At 32.7% G+C, this 21,628-nt stretch overlaps 1 protein-coding gene across 13 annotated transcripts in view; it reads left to right on the top strand.

The window, feature by feature from the left end:
* The window catches only part of BAZ2B (bromodomain adjacent to zinc finger domain 2B), a 311,801-nt gene that overhangs the window by 20,287 nt on the left and 269,886 nt on the right, over window positions 1–21,628 (top strand). For 2 of the 13 annotated variants that reach the window (XM_019727229.3, XM_019727231.3), the window contains one exon: window positions 790–851. The exons of 10 other annotated variants lie outside the window; for them this stretch is intronic. The gene's annotated coding sequence lies outside the window, so the exon portion shown is untranslated. The remainder of the gene's footprint in view (window positions 1–789; window positions 852–21,628) is intronic. One more of the 13 variants, XM_019727232.3, reaches the window with a different exon arrangement.

The following is a 21,628-nucleotide window of genomic DNA, read 5'->3' as shown; positions in this document are numbered from 1 at the left end:
CGAATTTTTTTTCATTTTAGAAACCTAAATTAAAGCTTTTTTTCCTCTGGTGGCTGCGTTTAAAATTTTCAATTTGTATATTAAATATTTTCCCAAAGGTATTATTTTTGTTTATTTTCAAAGGACTTTTAATTGATTTTTCTTTCAATGGATGATTAACAATAGTTGCTTCTTACTGAGTGTCTTTTCTTTTAGTATTGTCTTTAAATCTGGTTCACTCTAAGGTCTGGGAAATTCTTCTTAGGCTATATATTTAGACTCCAATCTTCTATAATAATGGTTTTTAAATGTTTTGATTATGTTTCCCTATCAGTAAAAATGTTTTAGATCATAGATCACCAATATATGTATATTTGTTTGTGAATTACATGAATTTACTTATATTCTAATATATGATGTAGGATATACAATATACCAATAAATAAAAATGAAAATGAGATAAAGATGGTTTAAATAGTATCTTAAAATATTTTGCTAATGATGAAGACTTTATACTATTAGCCAGTTTCTTAAAGTGCATTGAACACTTAGGCTGATGGTTATCAACAATAGTAGATCTCTATATTCCAAATCATTTATTGTTAAATTCATAATTATTTTTTGCTGATGTATACTTGCTTTCTCCTCATAATGTAGCTCATAACTGGAAGTAGAAGTGTCAGCTTTGGCATTCTTGTGTTGTTTTTTTGTCATTCTATCTAGTGTTATATTGTCTTGGTACCTTTGGGCTGCTTAACAGAATGCCATAGACTGGGTGGTATATAAACAGCAGAAATTTATTTCCCACAGGTCTGGAGGCTGTGAGATCAAGGCGCTGACAGATTCTGAGTCTGGTGAGAGCCCCCTTCCTGGTGCGTAGACTGTAGCCATCTTTCTGGTCCTCACATGGTGGAGTGTGCAAGGGATCTGTCTCTCTAGGACCTCTTTTATTGGGCATTAAACTTACTCAGGATCTAATCACCCCCCAACGGCTCTCCCTCCTAACACCATCGCATCGGAGGTTAGGCTTTTACCATAAATTTTAAGGGGACACGATGTTCAGATTATGGCATATTCAATACATGATTTTTCTTTTTGAAGGAATCTTTTTAAGCCACTCTTATTTTGTTAAAGTTGGTTTAAAATAGTTAATATAATTTGTAAATCCAGGTTCCCATAGACCTATACAGTGTGGACAATACGCTAACCAAATGAGTAAGGATACCTCTGTGAGCTGTTCTACAGTGTGGAATTCACTCTTATCACAGGATAGCTTGGTTACCACATGTGATACATAATTGCCTAACATTCAACTCCAAGGGTGGTGCCAGCTTCAATCCACATATTAAGTAATAGTGTTAGTAGTTAGCAAATTTTCTTATTTTTCCCCAATAAAAATTTAACTTTATTATTTCCTTCTACACTTAAATAGACTGCTAAGTCTCTTGTGCTTACGTATATTTCCCTAAGCTAGAGTGGCTAAATATGTTAAATCTGTACCTCATATTTGAAGAAATGATTTTATATTGAATTTTTAATTTTACGTGTATTTTAATATTTAGTTTTAGAGTTGCACACAACTATTCTTTATGGGCTAGATGTTTTATTGCAATTAAAGTTAAACAAAGTCACAAAACTAAGCAGGAGTTCTCATCTTGGGAGAATTATTCGCTTAGGGGCCTTTTAAAAAACAGAATGCTTTGATTTGTCACTAACTGAAGGGAGCGACTGACACTGAGAGGGCAGGGCCAGCAATGCTGCTAACCATCTGCAAGGTGTGGAGCAGCTCACATCAGTGAGGAGCCAGCCATTCAGTTATTAGTAACGCCTGTGAAACACTGGTCTCAAGTCATATTTTGGAGTTATTGTTTGCTAAGATGACTCACAATTCATAGGTAAATCTAATATTTTTATACCGTAGATTAAAATTAAAGCTCCTTTAAATATGTTTATATAATGACAAGGTGTGGCTGTAAAGGCATTTTCTTTTCATTGGCTTTTATTTTGCTCATGCTATGTATACTGAATACAATTCACTGCAGCATTGAGCAACCAGTATTGGTAATTCATTTGTCTAGGTGCTATGAGTATAGAGATGAATAACACAGTTGCTTTTCTCCCTGTTCACAGACTAATAGGGAAAACAGTCACGTAAATAATTAACAATAGTGTATGATAAGTGTATCAGAATAGTTAGAGGTAGCTGTGAGAGGGGTAAGGTTTTAGAGAGACAGTCATACTATTACATTATTTGAGGGCAAGGACTGCATCTTTTCAACTAAAAGTTACATATTTCTAACACCAAGCACTAGACCTTAAACTTGGTAATATAGTCATAGTCAATAACTATTAGTGGTTAAACAAAGTTGACATCTTAGCAAATTTTTGAAGGCTGAATGAAGTATGTCCAAGTGGGCAAAGCAGTAAGGGACAGGCAGGCTTCAAGTACTCAAGGATTACAGGAAGTGCTAGCAAATAATGTTAGAAGGTGAAGCTTAGACGATCAATGAAAAGGGATATCATTCAAGTTGTGGGTTCTTTTTATTAAGTTTTTAGAAAGGGGGTGAGGCATGATGAGAGTAAGTCAGATTTAGGTTTTAGAACAGTATGTCTGTTGGCATTGTGGAAGATGTAGGAGAAGAGAGGTGGTATCCTTAGTAGGGAACATTGCACATGTAAGACCTTGTAGTATCAAAATGTTCACGGAAAATCTAAATTGAAGCTTTTATGCGTTAATTTACATATTTAGTTTTAGAGTTTACATTATTCCAGTTGAAGTATATTTTATATTGAATAATTTTAATTTTTCAGTGCATTTTTAGTTATTCTTTAGAATATCTGGTTAAGTTTTTTAATGATTAATTCATTTATACCAGTGGTATTTGGATATAGAAAAGGAAGAATAATTAGTAATCTTGCTTAATTTTCTTTAAAGTAAGAAATTTAAGTCTAAAGTTGATAAACTTGTTCAACTGAAGATTAACACTTTTAAGGTAGTTGTATAAAAAGCTTACTAGTAATTAGGAAGACAAATTCTGGGTTGTATGTGGAATTAGGTGATTTGATTAATTCTGCTTAGCAGATTTGTATATAACCTTGCACCATTCACAAACACACACAAAACAAAATGAACGAAACTATTTGGGTCACAAAATGAAAACAGATTACTTTCAAGGGTTAAATAACTTAGTCTTGAGATCCTCTGAAATCCTTTTTCGCTGTGCCACATGTAAAATTCTAATTCTAATTACCGCAAACTCTGCATCTTCAATAAAGTAACAATTAAATGGCAATGGGTTTTTAGGTTTAATGTGACATTTTAATGTTAGGGCTGGAATTGTGGAATAAATAATTATATTGTAAAAACAATAACCTGCATCTTTACCACACATAAAAATGACTTATTAATACATTTAAATTCTAAGTATTAAGTCTGTCTTACTCATAACTTAAAAAAAGTTTCCGAGTGAGCAATGTAAAGATAACTTTTGATAAGAAAATATGGAATAAGTAGGCATATAAAGAAAAAAGTCATTTAGGGGCGGCTGGATCGCTCAGTTGGTGAGTGCGAGCTTTGAACTACAGGGTTGCCAGTTCGATCCCCACAAGGGCAGGTGGACTGCATCCTCCACAACTAGATTGAAGGACAATTACTTGCTGCTGATGGGCCCTGGAGAAACACACTGTCCTCCGATATTCCCCAATAAAATTAAAAAAATAAAAAAGAATATAAATATTGTAGATTCCAAAAAAAGAAAAAAGAAAAAAGTCATTTATTTCTGCCACTGATACTGAAAAGATTATTTTTAAGTAAGCATTCAGCAGGCAGCAAACAGGTCACAGCTGAAAAACCTTCTGATAAGAGAGAACTGGAAAACTTGGAAGCAGTCTGGCGGGTGCCCTTCAGCTTAGGGGCAAAGTCCTAGTCATTTAATGAGGGCTTCATTATATTGCAGCTGTAAAGCTAATGCACTGCAAATATCTAGTTGATTTTTTTAAATGATTCCGAGTGTCAGAAAAAAAAAAACAGACTCCTATTTAAGGAGGAAGGGAAAATATGTTAACTATTTTATTTAGGATCTTTCTAATATGGATACTTAAATTAAAAAAAAAGGCTTATGTTATTTGCAGAACTTATAGGAACAAAAACTTCTTATCCAATGCAGTCAGAGCTTATAGCTCTTCATTTAATCAAAAAAGTCAAAATGGGAAATCATAGAAAAAGATACACATACATATACATGTAAACATTTAATAACTTAAAACTTTCACATTCATTTGCATTTTAAAAAAATCTTTTTTGTGGGGGCCAACCAGTACTTTTTCTTTGAGGATGAATTCCCTAATTAGAAATCATTGTATCTTTCTTGAACACACACCTCTAAAATTAAAGTTTTACATCAGATTCTTTAAAGTGGAGCAAGAACTTAAGACACAACTTTCTGGGTGCAGAATCCCTATACATTTTTATGATGTTTTCTGCCAATATTTTATAGTTGCCTTACCTACATCTAATTTAACAGTAACTTTAAAAAAACAAAACCCTACCTTTATCAAGTTTTTTTGTAGGATTTAATTTTCAGGGAAATAACCTTTTTTTACACTCATTTCATTGTTTTACATTGTAATTAGTTAAATTATATAAATGCAGTATGAAATCTTACTAGCCTTAATAGGTTTGAGAACAAACAAGATTTCTTAGGCATGAAAATCAAATAGTGGGAACAAAAAGAAAAACTATTTGAGGACTTACCGTGTTTCCCCAAAAATAAGATCTACCCGATCAATCAGCTCTAATGCATCTTTTGGAGCAAAATTAATATAAGACCCGATCTTATATAAAATGAAATATAAGACCGGGTCTTTATAATATAATATAATTAATATAATATAATATAATATAATATAATACCCGGTCTTATATTAATTTTTGCTCCAAAAGACACATTAGAGGTGTTTGTCCGGTTAGGTCTTATTTTTGGGGAAACACGGTACTGGAAAGAAATGATCCCCATTCAGCTTTGCCTTTGAAAAACTTCTTTGTTGCATGGGTCTAGTATGACCCACACCAAGTCAAGTCATCTTTGAGAAGTATCTGAAAGAGATCTGCCCTGTTCTGAGGTACTTCTAGGAGGTCAGTCCTGGTACAATCACCACCTGCTCTCCCAAACACCAATCTTGTGTTTTATTAGATGGTTATGACCCCCCAAAGAGAAAAGAAAAAGATGGATAAACCCCTTTTGCTTTCCTGTAATTCCTTCATGTTAATGAAATATCTCCCTTCCTGTATCATCATTTTCCCCTTTCTTGGATTATTACTATCAACATATTAGGAAAAAAAAAAATCTCTCTTGACCTTTCATTCCCCTCATTGTTGCTCTAATTCTCTGGTTTTCATTTGGCAAAATTATATTTGCTACCCATAAATGCTCTCCTAGCATTCTTTCTTGATCTGGCTTCAGTCATGCTTTTGCTTCACATCAACTCCGCTGAAACTGTTCTTAGCCGTGTTCCTGGTGACCTCTGTGACATTAATCCGTTCTCAGTTCTCATCTTTCTTAACAAAACTTGTAGTATTTGATACAGTTTATCACTCTATTCTTGAAACATTCTTTTTTTTTTTTTTTCATCTTTCAGAATTTGACATATTTTTTTCCTCCTAGCTTTCTATTTTCCTTTTCTTTGCTGGTTTCTCTTCATTTCTTCCACCCATGCCCCCGGGCCTCAGTCCTTACATAACTTCTGTTCTTTAACTCTAATCACTCTCTTGGTGAAATAATTCAACTACCGTGTTTCCCTGAAAATAAGACCAGGTCTTATGTTAATTTTTGTTCCAAATGACGCATTAGGGCTTATGTTTAGAGGATGTCATCCTGAAAAATCATACTAGGGCTTATTTTCCAGTTAGGTCTTATTTTCGGGGAAACATGGTACCTGGATTTAGATAGTATCTAAATGGTAATAACCCCCAAATTTGCTTATTCTTTTTTTAGCGGATTTTAAAAATATTGAGATATAATTTACTTATAGCATTATATTAGTTTGAGGTATATAACAGAATGATTCAATATTTGTATATACTGTGAAATGATCACAGTAAGTCTGGTTAATGTCTCTCACCATACATTGTTACATGTTTTTTTCTTGTGTTGAGAATTTTTAAGTTTACTCCCTAGCAACTTTCAAATATACAATACAGTATTATTAACTATATCACTATGCTGTACCTTACATTCCATGAGAATGAAGTATAATTTTTAATCATTCCTTTATTGCCGTTTAGTTTGTCCCTAATTATGAGAAACACTGGGTTATACAAAGTTAAGGATTTTCTTCAGTACAATGTGTGATTCTCCAAAGAGGGTAAATGGTGTGAATAATTTCCTGAACTTATTTCTCCAATAGAACTTTTCTTTTCATGGAGCATGTAGTTCTTTCAAAGAATATGTCATATCACTGATGCTTTATGAAGTGTATTTGGAGCTCTCCTCAATCTTCTTATTTTACTTATAAGGGAATGGAGACTGAGTAATGGAAAATTGGAACCATACCCTCAGTTTCTTGACTCTTATTTCATGTTGCTCGTGTTGCTTTGAATTCAATCTTTATTTAGTACTTTTTCCTGAATTCACATAGGAAAGTTAAGCACTAGATTTTTTTATAAGGGAAAAAATCATTTTCATGGTATATTTTATAGGTTTTTCTTTATATCAGCATGTGATATTTTGATAGGTAATAGTGACAAGTGAAAACAAGTTAGGTTTTAATCAGTTTGATACAGCTTTCTTAAGTTACATAAGTCCTCTGACATAAATGAACTAGTTCCTTTCTCATGTTGAATAATTCTTTCGATTACCTTAAGGGTCACTTGAAAAGCAATATTAAGTGTGAATGTGCCTAGTAAATTTCTTAGCTATTGCTTTTGCCATTCTCTTCCTCATTCAGGTTCCTAGTTTTAGTCTTTGTAGTGTATAGAAGGACTGTAGTCTAATACTAGATATGTTTTAAGATAGAGATACTGTTGAATCTTGTCCCCATAATTGGTCTTATTTTTGGTTTTCCCAGAGCTGTCAGTTTCATCTAACCTTAGAGTACATTCAAAGTATGTTTTCCCTTCCTCATATAATTTTTGTTTGAATCAGTCGTTTTGTTCACTGAAAACAATGGAGGAGGAATTAGTATTCCTTTTTAGTTCTAGAATTGTTTTTAGAAATTATTTAAAGAATGAAAACTTTTTTTTTCTCATTATAAGGATAATGTAGAAAGTTTAAGTGATGCAGGAAGAGTTTATATAAAAGAGTTACATCCCTCAAACCCTCCTATTGGGAAGTAACCACTAACATTGTAGTGACATCGAATTTCCTCTTCTCCTCTGTAAATGTGCCCATACGTTTATAAGTACAAGGTCATACTCTGGTGTCTTGTCATTTGCCTTTTTACTCAATAAAGTATGTTGTGAAGCACTTTTCTCATGACTATGGAGAATATAAATCACTTCTTAATGACTGCAAAGTCATTTTGTGGATACACCAAAATTTAATAAATGCACATTAATAAACATGATTTCATAGTTTTCCAAATTATGAGTAGTTCAATCTTGAACAGTTTTGTAGATTGACTTTACACCTTTGTGATTATTTCTACAGGATAATTCCTAAAAGAGAAGTGGCTGGATCAATAATTTGGTATTTATTACCAAACTGTTTTCCAGATAGTAACAAATATATGCAACATTTAAAATTATATGAGAGTGCATTCCCTGTTACACCTTACTCAATTTTGGGTATTTTGTGGTTGTTGTTTCTTTTTAACCTTTGATAATCTGACTGTGCATAGTGATGACTCGATTTTTCAAATTTGTATGTCTTTGACTATTAGCAAGATTTAATATATTTTCACATAATCGCCACTTTTGTTTTCTCTATAAATTGTCTGTTAACATCTTTTGCCCAAATTGGTATTACATGCATGTGTTTATTTTATCCTCACAAGAATCCTGTGAGATAGGTTCTATATTTATTCCACTTTACAGTTGAGGAAACTGAGATGTGGTTAAATAACTTGCCCAAAATTAGACAGCTAGTATATGGTAAATCCAGGATTCAAGTTCAGATTTCCCCAACTTTTCAGTAAGGCCATCCAGATTTAGTTGAACTTCTGAATATATATAACTTATAACTTGGTAATGTTTTGAAGCTGTTGGTTTTTTAGGAATTTAGTAAGTTTCTAGATCTTAAGGGGAAAATATTTTACTAATGTTTATGAGTATTGGTCCTATAGGCTGCTGTTTGTAGAATTCAACTTAGTGTCCTGTGATTAGATGTATGGATTCTTCCCTTAGACCTGGATGTATTTTGGAGCTTTTTAATCCAGTCATGTTAAAATTTTTATCTTTGAAATTTGATATTCTTACTATACACTAGTATCACTGTGAGGGTTTCATAATTATGTTAAAATTACTCTTTTTGTTGATTTGAGCCTACTATTTCTACTATCCCAATGTCTGTCAACATTGTTTTAACTCCTAGAATTTTAGAAGTAAAGCATCTAGAGTCTGCATTCCTCATTATACAGCTTAGGAAACTTAGACATAGACAGGTTCATAAATAAATTAGTGGCAAATGGTGTGGTTCAACCCTAAACGGAAATTTTACTTATGTCATTTGGGTGCTTGCTTGTTTTGGGGTAAAGACTTGTTAAGCATTCTCAACTTAATGAATTCTTTGGTCTATTCATCTTTATATCCTAAATGTATTAATATAACTCTGCCTAGAATATGGAAAGCACTTAGTAAATGCCTATTGAATTGAATTTACTTGTATTTTCCATTTTTATTTTATTCTCTTTTCTTGAACATTTTAAATTTGCTGTCTGCCACATTCTTTAGGTTATATGATCAGTCTTTTCATTTCGCAGCTAATAAAGTAGTTGTATAATGAACAAGCACGTAAGTATTCTTCCTGAGTCCAGTGCTCTGTAGAATTCTATGCTGAATTTATAAACACAAGTGATAAATAGTATTACATCAAATTATAGATGTGTAGATTTTTAGAATCTAAACTAAGATACTCTTTAGTTTAAAGTTCTCAGTATAGAAATAGTAAAATGGTAGAAATGTATCAATTTGTTAAGATTAATTTGGCATAACAATATGGCTTTAAAGCTGAATGAAATCTCTGAGAACTCTGTTGATTTAGGCAGCCTTCAAGAAGGAAGGCAGTTTATAATTTCTGGAAATATAGTATGCTTGTTCAGAATTTCATCATAAAGATCAATGCTGTTGGTTTAGAAACATTGTACAATGATAGTCTAGAGTAAAACAACAAAATTGAGTCAGCTGATGTTCTGTAGTTTACTTATTCTCGAGTTTCAGGAAGAGAGTGTTGACAAAGTCTCTAAACTACATTTCAGTGATCTTTGACTCATGGTTAGTTTTTTAACTTCATTGCCTAGTCATGCACACTATTAATTGAATTGTTAAGAATAAACAAAATGCTGAAATGCTCACAGCCAATCATGATAGCTGATTATCCATGTGCAGACTGTTCTGAAATAGAAAGTAATAGCCATAGGGAAACTCAGTCATTCCTTGCTTAGTTCTTTTATACGAACTCTCTGAATTTATTCTTTAATTTTGTTTAGGAGAGGTTCAGATTTGTCACAGTGATTTAGCATCTTTGGAACTAAATTCAAAGTTTCAGGTAGTCAGCTGAGTGCCTAAGCTCTATGAAGGATTCTGTGCTTATGAGTCTTGAGACACATAATAGCTCTGCTTGATATCAAGCACCATATAACATAATGGGGGTTGTAGAAATATAAGTAATACATTATTTATATATAGAAATGTAAATAATAACCATAAATATTTATGAATAGGTGTGCAGAGTATTACAGGACCATAGAGAAAAGAGGTGTTAATTTTGACTCGGGCAGGTGGATGGGAAAGATGTGTAGACCTTAGACTATGTGGTCCTTGAGGATAGTACTAGCCCTATTGAATCTTGAAATCCTGTTGAAAGTTATAATAATAGTTTGGTAGGTTGGGAGGAGTTTGAGGATGAAGATGAAGGAAAACTTGAAAATAATTGTTACTATTGCACTCTACTGTAGTCTGTCTTTTATTCCCATCACTCTAGTGAAACTGTTCTTTTCAAGGAAGGTCACTACCAATTACTCATTGCTACCGTGTTTCCCCCAAAATAAGACCTAGCCGGACAATCAGCTCTAATGCATCTTTTAGAGCAAAAATTAATATAAGACCCAGTATTTTATTATATTATATTATATTATATTATATTATATTATATTATATTGTATTTTATATAAGACCTGGTCTTACAGTAAAATAAGACTGGATCTTATATTAATTTTGCTCCAAAAGACACATTAGTGCTGATTGTCTGGCTAGGTCTTATTTTTGGGAAAACATGGTAAATTCTTTGTGGGAATTTTTCAATTCTAATGCATGTCTTCTCTGGAGAAATATGTCAAAAAATTGACATATTGACATCTCCTTACCCTCTGTATTTTGTTTGTAAGTGAAAATGGCTCCCCTCCCCAACCCCCAGTATTTAAGAGTATGTTCTTTGTTAAAAAAAACAATACAAAAAACTTAAGGTAATACAGAAATTTCTTCATCTAGAGATAATTACTAAATACTGGGGGTGCCAAAAAAATGTATACAAGTGGACACTTTGGTCAACATTGCTCAAGCAGTAGTTCTCCATTATCAGAACTGTCTGGACGCTGATGGTAACCACTTTGAGCATCTCTTGTAATTGCAGAAGTCAAACGCGACTTGTATTCATTTTTTGTTATCTGTATATATTGAGTATTACAAGTTTAATAGTTTTCCTTTCTTAAAATGTGTATATATTTTTTGGCACCCTCTGTATATATGAAATAAATTCACAGGATTGTTTGTGTACTCTTTGAATTGTTTCTTTTATCTTCTTAGTTCTTCCTCAGTACCTCACTTTTAGTTGCTATCTGTGTCTTAAGTTTTGATATTTCTTAGTGTAAACCCTTCTTCTTTGAGAATTTATTTCAGAATTTTTCAGTTAGCTATTTTTCAGGTATATTTTGACCATTTTTGTCAAGTTCCAGAAAATAATCCTTTGAATTTTGATGGGCTTTGGATTAAATTCCCAAATTTTGATTCAGTCTGTCAATGTAAGAACCATCCAAACCTGTAGAGAATTTTTGTAAGAGTTTATTTGAGCCAAATTGACAATGTACCGGAAAGCAAGATTTCAAATGCTCTGGAGAATGACAGTTTTGCAGTTTCCTTTATATATTTGTAGAAATATTGTAGGAAATGTAGAAAGATTACGTGAGAGCGGGAGAAAGCAAGGTACAAAATAGTTAACAAGGTAATGTGCTCCCTTGAGGGTGATTACACCTCTGAGGGGTCTGGAAAAGAGGAATACTTCTGGCATTTCAAAAATGTGTCAACCTAGATGCATAAGAACAATGCATATGCTTACTTAGGGCAAAGAGAGACCTTTTGCTAAAGCAGTTACATGCCTGGGGCATTACTAGCCACCATGACCTGCTCCATTAGGAATTTATGATCAGATCACCCGTGAGGTTCACCGGACTTATTAGATTTATTACAGAGTCCCCTTTTTTGTCCATCATTCCCCACTTGTTCTAAATCAATCAGAAGGATGTCTCAATGACCAACCTTTTAGTCAGATAGTGTGGTCTCACAGCACTAGGAAGGCTCATTCTTAGTAAGTCGCAAGTGTTGATGGCAAGTAAATGGAAGGCAGTCAGATCTTACAGCCTTCATCGCGAAAAAATACTCTGGATCATTTCTGTTCTGTGAACTATCATGATCTGAGTTTTGCCATCTCTCATTTTTCTGTATTTTGCATTTAGTATAACATTTACATAAACCATAAAAAGAGTATTAAAAGTTATCTGAGGAACAACTATAACTATTATGACTAATATTAGCAGACAGGTAAAGACAATCAAGCAATTGGTTTTTGAGTTCAACATCAATCCATAGGTGTACAGGCCTCGTCGCTGTCTTGAGATAGCTGTCTACCTCTCATGGCGGTGGCTTCTCATCCTCAAGGAGTCTTTGGTGTCCATTGTAGGTGGAGGCGAGTGTCAGAGACAGGGGTAGATGCCCATTCACAGCTGGCAACTGATAAGGTTCATTCCAAAGAGGTTGGAGGGTGTGTTTGATGTTCTTTCCAATAAACAAAATCTCCATATGGCAGTCAGTGATCTTTAAAGTCTGTCTCTTGGAAGCTCACCATGAAAGGAAGAGGTTACCTATTTGGCATTTTCTTGAAGTGACTTTATCAAATCTAGGCAATAGTGTAAGATGTCTCCATTCCATAATGTCAGCTCATAAGTCCCTTCATCTAATTTAAGTAACTTAAATGCACTATGATGCATGAAGGAATGTGAACATGAAAAATGGGGTTTGCCAGGGAGCCTTGAATAACCAAGTGGCCATCTTGGGTTTTCCACAGTGCCGGTTCATTTAATTTACCACCACTGTTTACCCATACAATATATCTTAGAAGTTTCTCATCACTTATTTTACAATGCTTCCCATATAATTTAACGTTGAAAAAGAAATAAAAAAACCTGATTGGTGTGAAATTTCTCTTTTATAAGGAGAGAAAACAAATCTTTTTCAGGTGTTTCAGGGACTCTTCTGGAACCCTGTGAAGTTATTCCTATTATTAGCAGTTTTAATTACGTATATTGAGATTTTAACCCTTAAAACCTCAATTTCTAGTGAAAACTAAGAAGTTAAATTTATGAACACATTTTATGAACTCTAGAAACATGTCATGGACATCAAAATCAGTTATTAACTTTGACTTATTTTTATAAAACCCAGGTAAAATGTATATATGTTTAATATCAATAACTTGAAAGACATCTCTGTTCTACTTAAACCAACAAAGTTAAAGTAGCTTTTATTTAGTACTAAGGATTAATCTTAGATCACATGAACTTGAAAAGCATTTGAGTTAGTTTATATATTTTTGAGAATTTTAGAATACCCATTCCTTATAAGTGCTTGCCTTCAAATCAGTTAATTTTAATTTATTAATTTTCACAATTCCATCCAGCGGTAGCAAATTATCTCACATTTACAACATACATATACAGACACACATAGACACAAACAGAGACGGTTTAACCATGAGAAAAACTCACTATAAAAGAACAGTTGGATCCAAATTTTGTTTTGGCAGTTGGGATAAGAAGATAACAATTTGTATCTGTTATTGAATTATGTTTGTCAGTCACCACTCTGATGGAGTCAACGGAAAACATTTTGACCCGTTCATTTTCAGTTAGTGAGAACTGAATTCAGTGATGCAAAAAAACATTTTCAGCACTTGTAACATTATAAACGTTGCTAGAGGTAATTTCCTGCAAGTACTGAATCATTATCAAAATTACTGACCAAGATACAGAATGTCCTGATATAACTGACCCCATTATATTTATCCAGTTTCATGAAAGGCACAGATCTGACACTCTTCACAATTTAGGTGTATTAAGCTGACAGGGCTTTGAAATTACATGTATGTTTGTATTTTTATTTAAATTATTTTTTGGAAGAGCTATATGTTAATAATTTCTTAAAATCTTTAGTATTGTGAATTAGAATTCCATATGTAGCTTCTACCTAATTAAGCACAGTTTTTAACTCTTTATATGTAATTTCAAACTGCAGAAAAGTTGCAGGAGTAAGAATAGTGTAGAACATCCCATAATGCCGTTATCCCTTTTTCCACATTCACCTGCTTTTGTGGTTGTTGTTCTGAACCATTTGAGAGTAATGGCCCCTAGATGCTTCGGTGTATATTTCTTAAGAATAAGGGTACAGTTATCTTCAGAAAAATGTAAACTTTTACCAAACACTCATCTCCTGTGCATATTTTAGTTTTTGTTAGTTGACCGAATATCATCCGTTGTGTTTTTTCTTTCATTCTACACAGAATCCAGTCTAGGATCAAGTTTTGCAGTTAGTTGTCAGTTCTCTTTGGTTTCCTTTAATCTGTAACTTCTCTACAGCCTTTTTTTTTCTTTCTTTTTTTTTTTTTTTTGCCATCTATAAAATTGATGTTTTTTAAGACACATGCCGCTGTACTTTGTTTTTAATCGAATGCTTCTGATTTGTTGTGCATCAGATGTTTCCTCATGATTAGATTCAGGTTACACAATCCAGGCCAGAATACTACAGGATACTTGTATTGTAAGTGACCACCTTTATGTTTCATTCATTGTAATTAACTCATTGAATTGTCTGCTTTGCCCTTTTACTCACTAGTTTTACTGTACAAAATTATTTAAGAGTGTTCTTAAGAGAACATATGGTGTTAGGGGATGGTTGGTGGTGATGGCTGCACAACAATGTGAATGTATTTAATACCATTGAACTGTACACCTACAAATGGCTAAGATGGTAAATTTTACATTATGTTTATTTTAACAGGAGAAAAAAAGAAGGAAAAAGAACATATGGTAGATCTAGGTTTTGTATTTCTTGTGAACCTGATTAGAGACTAGTTGCCTTGAATATAGTCCGATGCATATAATACATCCTTAAAAAATGCTTACTAGTTGGTTATTTGTTAACTATTAGCATCATTATTTTCGTTAGTAAATAATGTAGTACAGGAATAAATTTATTCTATAAATGACTTGCTTTTCCTCTAATGGCATACTGTTACTTTTGTTTACTTCTCACCTACCACCTGAACCTTGCAATTTGGAGTTTTAGTCCTCAGCATTTTTAAAATGTTTTGATGTTTCCTCCTGTTTCAGGACAAAAATTAGAAAAATAAAAGGTATTTGTTTAACAAATTGCTGTACTTAAAAAAAAAAGTTATTCTATTTTTAATGTTCCTGTCTTATCAAATTGTATGTGAAATATAATAACCTCAAATAGTTAATAGCTTACCTTTCCGCTTGAATTACAGATACGTAGAATGTAGAATTTTCTTTCTATTATGATTGTTCTTTTATTGTGGTATTAACACTTAATAGAATTGGCTACATACGTAGTCCATAAATATAAGAAGTCTAAACTAGATTATCATATTATAATTTACCTTCTGTTTCCACTACTGTACTGAAATAGTATCTTAGTGCATCGTGAGTTATATTTTCTTTTCTAAATCCAGTGACTTTATCCCAGTTCTCGTCATCTCACAACCTACATTAGCAATGGATCTTGGCTTTTTGAGTCATAATTAGTCTATGATGTGTGACACTCCCATGTATACACACACATATATAAAACATGTAAAACATTTTTTATTGTATTTTAAAGAGCTGTCTGTACCTTCAAGGGAATTTTACATAAAGCCTAAGGTAGTAGGGGAGTAAGAAAGAGTAGAGCTCCTGGGGATACATAACCCCTCTAATTTCCTGAATCCTTTGCGAAAAGAGAGTGGGTCTGTCCTAAAACGGTTGCTTTGGCTCTAATTCACTGTGAAATTTTGAGACCATGTTTGTGCTAAGGGCTAGATCCATTTCATTCATTCAACAAATAATTATGTATTGAATACCTATTATGGAGTAGGCATTGGGAAAAGAGATGCACGAAGCACATTTCCTGCCCTCAAAGAGTAAGGAATGACTAGCAAACATCCATTTGAAAGATCAGGTGATTATTGTAAACCTTAGACTCCAAAGACCAGAGAGATAAAGTATAGGTTCTAGTTCTGTTTAAGTGTAGGCCTATTTCAAGAAGTAACTTTTTGTTTTTTAATAAATTCTAACTATTTTCAATGAAGCCTGAAGTTATATGATAATTTTGAAGTTTCGAATTTGGAAGACTTAAGAGTGTTTTCATAGATTTCGTTTTTAAATGATGTCAGTTAATAAAATCAAAGCATTTTCCATTAAAATATTGGTATTCAGAATCCATTGCATTTTAATTACTATATCTTTGAAAAGAGATATATCTTCTAGAATACAGGTAACTTTAAAAGTTGCTAATAGAAATAAACATTTCTTTCGTGTAAATTTACGTTATGCTTTCAGAGATTTGTCTGATTACACAATTGTCTAAATCTTAATTTTCTAGGTCAGAGATATTCAAGTAGAATGTTTTATCTATATACATTATTAAATTTATTATGGGAGCATCTATTTAAAATAGCACTGTTTTGAATCTTTCTATAAATTGCTTCCATGCTATCCAATTACTGTATTTTCACTGGTAATGCCATCATTCATTTCTAATACACTGAATTTAGTACATTCTTCATAATCAAGATTCCAAATATTTTTCACTTTTCTTTTGATCCTGAATGAGTTTGATATTATCAGACTTACAATTTTTATCAGTCTGACTTGTTATTAAGTGAACTGATTGTAATTTTTCTCAATTGTCTGAATAAAACCTACTTGTCACCTGTGAACATCTTTCACATGTGTACTAGTGATCTAAGTTTCTTTTGTGAATTGTCTGTTCATGTTCTTGGCCTATTTTTCAAAATAGGTTGATTGTCTATTTCTTATTCTACTCGTATGCTAGACAGCTATATGTATTGGAGATATCTGCTCTCAGTGCCTTGTCTTTTCACTTTGATTAAAGTGTCTTTGTTGTATAGAAGTTTAAAAAATTGTGAATTTAGTCTTAGTTTTTTTTTTAACTTTTATTTATTTACGTGTTGTTTTCCAGAACCCATCCGCTCCAAGTCAAGTAGTTGTTTCAATCTAAGTTGTGGAGGGGGCAGCTCACACTGGCCCATATGGGTATCAAACCGGCAAACTTGTTGTTAAGAGCACAGTGCTCTAACCAATTGAGCTAACTACTGCCCCCAACTTAGTTTTTTACTTTGTGATTATATTTAAAAAATAAAATTCCCTATTGTTTCATTATTTCAGGGAGTAACCCAAAATTTACTGGCTTAAAGCAACAACAATTATTATATTGTATCGCATGGTTTCTGTGTGTTAGGAATTCAGACAGAGTTTAGCAGAGTTGCCTTTTTCTCTGCTCCTCATGCCACAGATGAAGTGACTGGAAGTCTGGGGTTGGCTTGCAAGCTGTGGTCTGTGGTCTGAGGTCATCTGGAGATGATATCTTTGTTGGTTTTGAGGTTGATACTGGTTGTGGATTGAGACTTCAGCTTGGTGGCCAACCTGAAATCCTACACACTTATTTCACTGAGTAGGAGCTACAGGACTGTATTAACTAGAAGTGGTAAAAACAAACACTTAGTTTTTTTCTTGACCCTGTTGGGAATGCTTCTTTATTTTAATTATTATTTGTGACTATTGGTATGTTGTCATGTTAAAGACCTTTCCTGCTCTTTTTCTAAGTGGGATACAAGTTTTTAATCACAACTTAGTTCTGAATTTTATTGAAGATTTTTTACATTTTTGAGAAGATGCCATAATTCATTAATATTGTCACTAACATTAATAGCTATTCAGAAATAGACCCGTCCTTACATTCTCTGAATAAAACCTACTTAATCATGATTTGTTAATAGTATTTTAATATTTTGCTGGATTTGATTTACCAGTTTTTTTAGGATTTTGCAACTGAAATTGGTTTGGTTTTGCTTTTAAAATTTAACTGGCTTCATAGAATCAGTCTTTTTATTTTTGACTATCTTTCCTCTTTTTTTATAATAAATAAATAAATAAAATATTTAATTCAAATGAGGGCAGAAAAAGGAACAAAAAAATAGTACTAATAGAAAACAACTAGCAAGATGGTAAATATAAATCCATTCATATCAATAATTACATTAAATATAAATTATCTGAATATTCCATTTAAGAGGAAGAGATTGTCTGTCAGGTTAGATAAAAATATAAGACCCAACTATAGGCTGTTGAAGAGAAACTCTTTTTAAATAAATATAAAAACATAGGTAGGTTAAAAGTAAAAGAATATGAAAGATATACTATACAAATACTAATCAAAAGAAACTGGGTTGATTATATTAATTTCCAGAAAGTAAATATCAAAGGTAGGAATTTTATCAGGGATGACAGAAATTATTGATATAAAAATCTTAAAGTCACATGCATCTAAAAAGTAATAAAATAAAATGAACAACTTTATCTCAATAAATTTGAAATCTTATATAAAATGGATAATATTTTGGAAAAACATAAAGTAGCAAAATTGTTTCAGGATTTAAAAAAACGAGTAAATAAATAATTAGTAAAGAAACAATATCAACATTAAAATAACCCTCCTCCAATATAATAAAAAATAAACTAAAGAACATATGATCATATTTTAAATAAAATTTCTCACTTTGAAGGTATTCATTCTGTTTCGGTTTCTATTGTTGCTGAGGAATAGTCTGTCATTATTCCTTATGAAGTGATCTTTTTTCTTTGACATCTTTTATGATTTCCTTTTTATCCTAATGTTGCACAATTTTATATTGACATGTCTAGATGTTTTTATTATCCTTCTTGGGACACAAAATTTACTTTCAATTTGAGAAACGAATTCCTTCCTCAATTCTAACAAACCCTTGTTAACTCTTCAAATATTGCTACATCATCATTTCCTCCATTTCATTCTTATGACCCTTCTATTAGTTATTTGTTAGACTCTCTCAATATTTACTACATGTCTCTCAACTGTTTTTTAAAAACAGGTTCATTGCAATATAATTCACATACTATAAAATGAACCCTTTTAAATAAACATACAATTTAGTGTTTTTAATTTATTCAGAGTGGTATAATCATCACCACTAATTTTAGAACATTTTCATCACCCCATGAAAAAAAAAAACTTATATAAGCCAGAAGTCACTTTCTATTTCCCACTCCTCCAGGCCCTAGAAACCGGTAATTTACTTTCTTTCTCTATAGATTTCCTTATTTTGGACATTTCATATAAATGAAATCTTTGAATATGTGGTCTTTATGGTGGGCTTCTTTCATGTCGCACAGTATTTTCTAGGTCATTTTTGTTGTAGCATGTATCAGGATTTCTTTCTATTTTGTTACCAAATAATCTTTCATTGTAGGGATGCAGAACAATTTGTTTATCCATTTATCAGTGATGGATATTTCAATAATTATGAATATTGAACAATTATGAATAATGCTGCCATGAACATTTGTGTACAAAGTCTACATATGTATATTTCTATGTGGGCATATATTTTCAGTTCTCTTGGGTATATACCTAGGAATGGAATTGCTGGGTGACATGGTAACTTTATGTTTAACTTATTGAGAAACTGCCAAATATTTTTCAAAGTGGCTGCAACATTTTGCAATTCCACCAGCAATGTGTGTAGGTTCCAGTTTCTCCACATCTTTACCAATATTAGTTATTTTCTGTCTTTTTCATTGTAGTCATTCTAGTGGGTATGAAGTAGTATTTTTTGTGGTTTTGATTTGCAGTTCCCTAATAGCTAACGATGCTGTGCATCTTTTCATGTGCTTATTCACCATTTGTATATATTCTTTGAATAAATGTCCATCGAATCCTTTGTCTATTTAAAAATTATTTGTTTTCAGTGTAGAGTTTTAAGTTTTTAATATATGTTTTGGATACAATTCCCTTATTAGATATATGATTTGCAAATATTTTCTCCCATTTGGGTTTTTGTCTTTTCACTTTCTTGATAGTGTCCTTTGAAGCACAAAAATTTTACATTTAGATAAAGTTCACTTTATCTGTTTTTTCTTTGACTACTTGTGCTTTGACTTGCATTTCTTTTGCTTTTGATGTCATATGAGGTCCGACAATTAAGTTTGCGAACTTGCTGCAACGCTGTTGCTAACCTTTTTTGATACCAGAGGGATTATTCATTATGAATTTGTACCAACTGGACAAACAGTTAACCAAGTTTACTATTTGGAAGTGCTGAAAAGGCTGCGTGAAAAAGTTAGCCAACTTGAACTTTTCGCCAACAATTTATAGCTCTTGAATCATGACAATGCATCAGCTCACATGGCACTGTCTGGGAGGGAGTGTTTAGCCAGTAAACAAATCACTATTGGAACACCCTCCCTACTCACCTGATCTGGACCCCAATGACTTCTTTCTTTACCCGAAGATAAAGGAAATATTGAAAAGAAGACATTTTGATGACATTCAGGACATCAAGGGTAATACGATGACAGCTCTGATAGCTATTCCAGAAAAAGGTTTCCAAAATTGCTTTGAAGGGTGGACTAGGCACAGGCATCAGTGCATAGCTTTCTAAGGGGAGTACTTCGAAGGTGACCATAGTGATATTCAGCAATGAGGTATGTAGCACTTTTTCCAGGATGTGTTTGCAAACTCAATTGTCCGACCTCATATAAATTAATTTACACTAATATATAATTAATCAATTGTTTTGATATCTTTCAAATTCTTTATGACTATCTAATTCTTCACATTTTTAAGGAAGCAAGGGAACATGGTGAAGAGTAAACTAAGCAGAGTAAAGAGAACTCTGGAAATGATAAAGATTTGTATAAATGATCGATATGTGAATTGCTTTCTGTTTTGAGTAGAGTGATGAGTTATAGAATAGATGGGTTCTAGAAATCCGAAAGTGAAAATGGCTCACTACAGAGGAAAGGAAAGTGAAAGTACAGTGGAGACAGTTTTTAAAATGCTGTTCTTATTGTCTATTCTTAGTCCTATTTAAGCCCTACTGTGCATAATGAAGCAAAAGCTGTTTATGGCATTATTTTTACACTGTGCAACTGCGTATGTGTCGCTTAGAAGAACATTGCTGTCATATCATAAAATACGTGAACCTTGTTACGCCTAATGTTTTTACCATGGCAGCTTCTGTTACAAAATGATATGTTTCTAAAGGTTTTTTAATTTAATTATATGTGGAGTTTTACCCTATGATTTTTAGTATAGTTTCCATATATTCTTTAAATTAGTTACATGTCTTTATTTATTATCTTTGTATTTCTAGCAGCAAGGTCAGATTTATGCATTTATTAGATGCTTAGTAATCATTGATGTGCTTCTGTAGTTTTCCCCATCTTCATTTATTCCCTTCTCTAGCTCTTCCCATCAGCATATAAATATGCTTTATAATTCCCACATTTTAGTACAAAAACCTTTTAAGACCCCGCATCCTCCTCCAGCTATTAGTACAATTTGTCTACAATCCTTTATAGCAAAACTCCTTCAAAGAGTTGTTCATGTAAATGGCTTTTACATCCTCATTGCACTTTCTTTGGTTTGCTCACCCTGTTCATGCTTTTGTCTTTACCACTCCTCTAATGACGTTCTTGTCATGGGCAGCAGTGAGATGTATCCTGCTCAATCCAATGGTCATTTCTCAGCCCTAAGTGTAAGTGTTGTTTCCAGTCGCATTTGTCACGGTTGATCATGTCATCTTTCCTGCAACTCTTCACTTGGGTACTTAACTTTGCCAAAACCAAATTGATTTCTTAATGTTATCACTACCATCACCGCCAAACCTACTCGTACCCTGGTGTTCTCCATCTCAGTCTCTAGCAACATTATTCACCCAGTTGATCTGTCCAAAATCTTGGAGTCAGCCTTGACTATACTACTTTTTTCTCTTATTTAGTCCATCAGCAACCAAATATCCAACCTCTTTTTACCACCAATATGGCTACCATGATAGTACCTCATTTCCACCTGAATTACTATAGTTGTTTTCTAAACTGGTCTCTGTGTTTT

Source organism: Rhinolophus sinicus, chromosome 17 (assembly GCF_057876585.1).
Source record: "Rhinolophus sinicus isolate RSI-liver-muscle chromosome 17, RSI-T2T, whole genome shotgun sequence".
Classification (NCBI taxonomy): Eukaryota; Metazoa; Chordata; class Mammalia; order Chiroptera; family Rhinolophidae; genus Rhinolophus; species Rhinolophus sinicus.
This window is presented reverse-complemented; position numbering and strand designations above follow the sequence as displayed.